Below are 6000 nucleotides of genomic sequence, written 5' to 3'. Positions count from 1 at the left end.
CACTCTAAAGCCATTTTTGGAGACTACATACTGTTGAGAGATTGGACACTTTGCAGGCTACCCAGAGGCAGCAAACACAAACCAACTTTACCATGAAGAATCCCTGGTCTGGTCAGCCAGCCCACAACCCACAGGTTCACAGCCCCCCAGACTGCTGACCAGGCAACAGGAGGTGGAGCAACAGAGGAGTGATGCAGGTATGACAGCCACACTACATGACACAGTGTCATTGGGAATCAGACTTTGTCACAGCTGCAGATTGTGAAACTTCTTACTGCTCACACACCCCAGTGGAGTCCTGTAGTCTAGGGTTAAGTTCCTGCCTCTTTGAGAGGGATTCTGTGTTTACAGCATACAAGAATGCTAGTAATAAATTTCTCCTAGTCCTCCTCTTTGCAGTGCCAGCCTAGTATTTGGTGGGAACTATTTCTTAATTGGTATTAATGTAGTGTAGATCCCATTAGGATTATGATTTGATGTGAGGCCAGAAATGCAAGTAAACTAGTGACTACATGATGCAAGTAATATTTTCTGGGTAGCCGAGAAGAAGGCAAATAAAATATGCATATCTGATGTAATTTATTCAAACATTTTTCACTGGGAAATATGTCTTGATGTGCAGTCACTGTGGCCTAATCTAGCCTGTTTCTTGTGAAATGCTGCTGAAACAAACGATGGTTGGATCAGGTTCATGTAGGCAAACAGGTTGCAGAACCCAGCACAGTTATAAACTCTTTATAACAGAAAAGAGTATCAGCTGTGTGGAGAAAAAAAAAGATCTTATTTTAATTTTGTGGGTTTTTTTGGTTCTGATAACAGATAAAACAAAAAAAAAGAACTTGTTTTGTAAAATACAGTAGTGCCCTACTGAGGTATATACAAAATTAAGGGAAAACCAGTCATTCAGTTAGTTCAGTTCTCTTTTCCTTCTACCTCTGGATCCCAGTTTCCAATTTCAAAGGAGCTCATTTTGGTCCATGAACCAAATAGAATTTGGACATGATACCATATTGGAATAAGCCTTTGTGACAAAGAGGTATTCAAAGCTCAGTGAAGTGAGAAGTATATTAGAACTGGTATATCCAACATATCCATGTGCATTCCTGAGATATATATCTATATATTTTTTATTATTAATACTAATAAAGGCAGGGCACGGGTGCAGCAGGCCTTAGTTTCTGTCTTTGGGGACTTTCATCTTTAATATAGTCTCTTAAAAATACATGCATTGCTACATTTTTCATTACCCTTAATTTTTTCATCAATCACGTTAATTTATACAGGGGGCACTTAATAATAGCTAATTAACACTTATGACTTTTTAAATTAAAAGACCTTTGGAGAGATTACTGCTGATTGCGAAAAGGTTTTTGTTCCTCCCATTAAAAAGAGAAAGAGAGAGAGACTGAAGATGTGGCTCGGGCATATGAGGGGAACTTCTCTCTTGCTTCACTGATCACACAACAAATGAAAACAGCAAAGGCCTGTGCAAAGGCAATACTGCTATTAGCCTACAGTTCTGAAAGGTGCCTTTATTTTAACTGATTATTAAGCAGCATATATATTATTCAGAGTGACCTTTAAATAGCTGAAAATTAAATTATAATTTACTGGGGAGATATCTAAACCCATGTAGCTATTTTTACCAAAAAACCCCCATGATGTCATACAATGTCCTGAAAATATATTTTTTTTTATTACCAAATGAAGTAAAGAGAGAAAAAGCATTAAATTTTGACAGTGAGAAGGCTCTCGTGGATTGAAATAATATTTTTTAATAGCCCCCTGTTATTACAGTGAGAAATAGCCCATGTTTAGTTTTTGACTGCAATCACTTTTGGATATATCAGGGAGCTGTTGGGATTCACACCACTTTCTTTCTCTAGTAACAACATTATGATTCCTTCCTTTTAATAAACAAATGTGTTCCTCAAAATTGAGTCTATGTGCTAAACACTTCCAGTGTTCTCCAAGTCTCAATGATCTGGCCAGAAAACTTTCTTTTAAAGCATCAGTGAGGACTTTTTGTTCTTTTCTGTGGTTGCTATTGTCACTGTTATCATAACTATTACTATAATAATACTGATATTTTAAGATGGTGATGATGATGCTGCTGCTGCTGATGCTGCTGATGATGATTATAACCCACCAATAGGTGTCTTCACTCCCTGACAGAGCCCACAGAAACACTCAGTATCTGTAACATCTGTAAGATCCTACCTCAGTCTGGTGACGAGAAGAGGGAATCCAGTCTAGAAGGACAATATTCTATCCCTGAGGTAACCTCTGACCACCTCCCTTGCAATGGCCTCCCTTCTGCAGCCCAGGGCCTGAGGGAAGGCTGTCTGACACACCCAGTGCTTCCTCCCAGATTCACCCAAAGTCATGAAGCTTTTACTCTTTACAGGTGAGCATATCTGGCTCATATCAGTAGCAAATACTGCTTTATGAATATCTTTTCTAGACAAGATGAAGGCAGGCTCATGCAGTATAAAAAGACCAACATCATCCCTGTTTGGGAGCTGCTCATTCTTTTTTAGGCACATAGCAAAATGTGCCACCTTGGTGATGGCAGCAGTCTGTAGGCCACATCTCACAGGAGGGCCTGTGTTTCACACGGCCTCCCTATCATGAATTTAAATCACATAGGACAGTGTGCTGCTGCACGTCAGACTCAATAAACATTGAAGCCAATTGAAGTGACCTCAGTTGCTCCTTGTAAGGCTTCCCCTCCAGACCCTTCACCATCTTTGTAGCCCTCCTTTGGACCCTATTAATAGCTTTACATCCTTTTATATTGTGGCACCCAAAACTGCCCCCAGCACTCGAGGTGAGGCCGCCCCAGTGCAGAGCAGAGTGGGACAATCCCCTCCCTTGCCTGGCTGGTGATGCTGTGCCTGATGCCCCCCAGGACAGGGTTGGCCCTCCTGGCTGCCAGGGCACTGCTGACTCATGTTCAACTTGCCATCAACCAGAACCCCCAGATCCCGGTCCATGGGGCTGCTCTCCAGCCTCTCATTCCCCAGTCTGTCCGTACATCAGGGTTGTCCTGTCCCAGGTGCAGAACCCTTGTTGAATTTCATACAGCTGGTGATTGCCCATCTCTAATTTGTCGAGGTGTCTTTGCAGGATCTTTCTGCCCTCAAGGAAGTCGACAGTTCCTCCAATTTAGCGTTATCTGCAAACTTAGTATTTCTTCAAGTCCCACATCCAAGTTTATGAAGACATGGAAGAGCACAGGGCCAAGGATGGAGCCCTGCAGAACCCCACTAGGGACCGTGCTACACAAGGTGATATCTCAGCTCTCTCACAGCTCCAAACTGGAGAAAGAAGCCAGCCAACAGAAGTGCCATTTCAGAACACTGCATGCCTGTTCTCCCCTTTCAGTCAAGATTTTCTGCAGTAAAGGAATACTGAGTCACCAAAAAAACTATGGAAAATTGCTCTCAGATGCCAAGACAGTCTTAGAACTGGGGCAGCAGGCATCAGCAGCAGTGTTACCAAAGGCAATATGTACCCCCCTAGCTGAGTGATGGGACTTGAAATGCAGTGAGGGCATTTGCTCACTTCTCATCTAAGGAAGGAGGCCAGCCTGTATCAGGAATCAAAGCAGTGTAACAGGAGAAACTCCTGTGAGTGGGTAGCAAGGCAGTGCAGCATGGCTCTGAAATTGTCTAACATCTCGATGAACTGGAGCAGAATTTACATATAAATGATGTCAAACAGACATATTCTCTGTAATGCTTTGCAAGTAACCACCTCAATATTATTCATTTTGATATGATTCCATGCTGTGAAAACATGCATGAGCCGGAAGAGTTTTACTGTGTTCTACAGGCTAGAAAAAACAATTATAAATAAAACCAAAAAGCAAATAGTCATTATTATATATTGGCAATTTACTTGATAATGGCCCACATAGTTACAACCAGCATCCCTTATGTCAGAATTTCATGCTACAAATGCTCTCACTGGCTTAAAATAGAACTGCTGTGGTATACTGTGTTGAATTACCAAGTAACTGAATAATAATAATTAAAAAAGAATTTGAAAAAACTAAGCTTCAATTTACAATGATTTGCAATTGAACACTGAAATTTTTAAATCTTTCAGAGTCTTTAATCCACATTTCCAGAAGGTTCCTGATTTTTTCTCTCCCTACAAACAGACAAACATTTTTGCATCATTATCAGTAACCGCACCAGTGATTCATACTTACTTTACTCTCCAGAAAGCCTCAAATGCTCTGCAGATTGAAGTGTATGAAATTCTGATCTTGCATATAACAACAGGCAGTGGAAACATCATCTGTAAAGATCAGGAAGAGGGACATATGTTTAATCTCTTGATTTTCTCTCGAGAGAAAGGTTATAGCAATACTTAACACTACTTGAGACAACAAAAATGCAAGGGAAGATGGAATTCACAGTAATTGGTAGTGTGCTCTCAGAGAATGGATTTTTTTCCCCATACACTCTTTATAAGTAAAGAGTAAAATCACTTTACCAGCTAATTCATCTCTCTACTTAGCTGTTCAACAATTTAAAATCCTCATCCATTGTCTTTTATATGACAGCAATAGACATGGTGAAACCTCTGGTGGATTTCATTAAGTCTTTGGCAAGTCTTCCCTATTTGGGATTAAATCTCTTTGTCTCTTTTTGGGAAATGGGTGGACATTTAAGGTTTATAGTGAGCAGACAGTTAAGCTTCAGGGCCTTAAACTACATGTATGCTCAAAGTGGAGTTTCTCAGAAGGCTTGGCTGTTTTCCCTGGAGATTTAACATCTGTTTGATCTCTACTGGAAGACTACCCACTGTGAGATCCCCTTAACTGAAGATGTCCCCAGCATTTATATGCTGCTTCTGGGACTTTGTGAACTGCCTTGTCCCCAGGAAGCACTGCTATCATGGCAGTGCATAAATCAGAACTGGAACTTTGATGTAAATGGGGCTGAATCCATTAATTGCTTTAAGAGTCTTTGTGATTTGCATTGTCCCAGAGGACATGCAGTTATAGTGATTCAAAGATCATACCACGCTTTGATGTTGCCAGGGCTGGATTCATTATTGCCTGAAATTGTAAGAACAAAGCTTTACATGGACACTGGAAATTAGCTGGGAGCCAATGCAAGGATGGGATCCATGTTATTTCCTTCTCCAGGCTTAATGAGCCTTGGAAGACCCCAGCACTTCCTTGGCACACAGGAGTTTAGTTTCTCTTCTGGATTTCTGTAGCCTGGTTTGCAAAGTTTCAGGCTAACAGCCTGTGCAAGAGTCTGCCTTACTGCACACATGAGGTAGCTTCTCTGAACATCTTTTAATTGTAAAAGTCACCTTTCAGCTCTGTGCTTAGAGTCTTCAAAAGCTGTAAAGATATCTTTGCTCATGGATAGGTCCTTGAACTCCAGAGCCCAAGTCCCATTGTTCAGAAATTGTAATCATACTTCAGAGCCCAAAGTTGCAGTGTATGTACAAATTTTAGTCCAGCTCTGTGGGCCAGAAAGACAAGTCTATTACTTTCCCAGGATGAAGTTAATTCATTATACTGTGTAGAAAGCTAACACACATGTAAGAAAGAATTCAGATTCATTTTGTAGTCTGCACAGAAATAATTTTAAAATATACACATAGAATTGATAAATGGGCAACAAAATAACAGTAATGAAATCAATAATAATAATAGTAATTAGCAATTCCTTTCCATTTTCTAGACCAAGCAAGGAAGAGTTAAAACAGTTTGTACCAATTATTGACTACAAGATCTGCAAATGATTGCATAAAATTTCCAAAATATGCCTGCAAGCTTCTATTATTGATGTTGTGCCCCAGGACATGCACATATGGATTTAATTGTCTAAAGCGTTTTATTAATTAAATTGCTATGATTTACCTCTCCCATGTTAGCATTTACAGTTTATGAAACAGCTCGTAATTAGGAAATGACTATACTGATGTTGCTTGTTTACTTTGCAAGCAATATATAATAGTGCCACATTC

The 6000-nt window shown here is 40.1% G+C and overlaps 1 protein-coding gene across 1 annotated transcript in view; it reads right to left on the bottom strand.

The window, feature by feature from the left end:
• SLC35B3 (solute carrier family 35 member B3) overlaps window positions 1-6000 on the bottom strand; it is a 42884-nt gene that overhangs the window by 352 nt on the left and 36532 nt on the right. The window contains exon 9 of the transcript XR_001866076.1: window positions 4220-4308. The gene's annotated coding sequence lies outside the window, so the exon portion shown is untranslated. The remainder of the gene's footprint in view (window positions 1-4219; window positions 4309-6000) is intronic.

This window comes from Corvus brachyrhynchos, unplaced genomic scaffold, assembly GCF_000691975.1.
Source record: "Corvus brachyrhynchos isolate BGI_N302 unplaced genomic scaffold, ASM69197v1 scaffold100, whole genome shotgun sequence".
Classification (NCBI taxonomy): domain Eukaryota; kingdom Metazoa; phylum Chordata; class Aves; order Passeriformes; family Corvidae; genus Corvus; species Corvus brachyrhynchos.
This window is presented reverse-complemented; position numbering and strand designations above follow the sequence as displayed.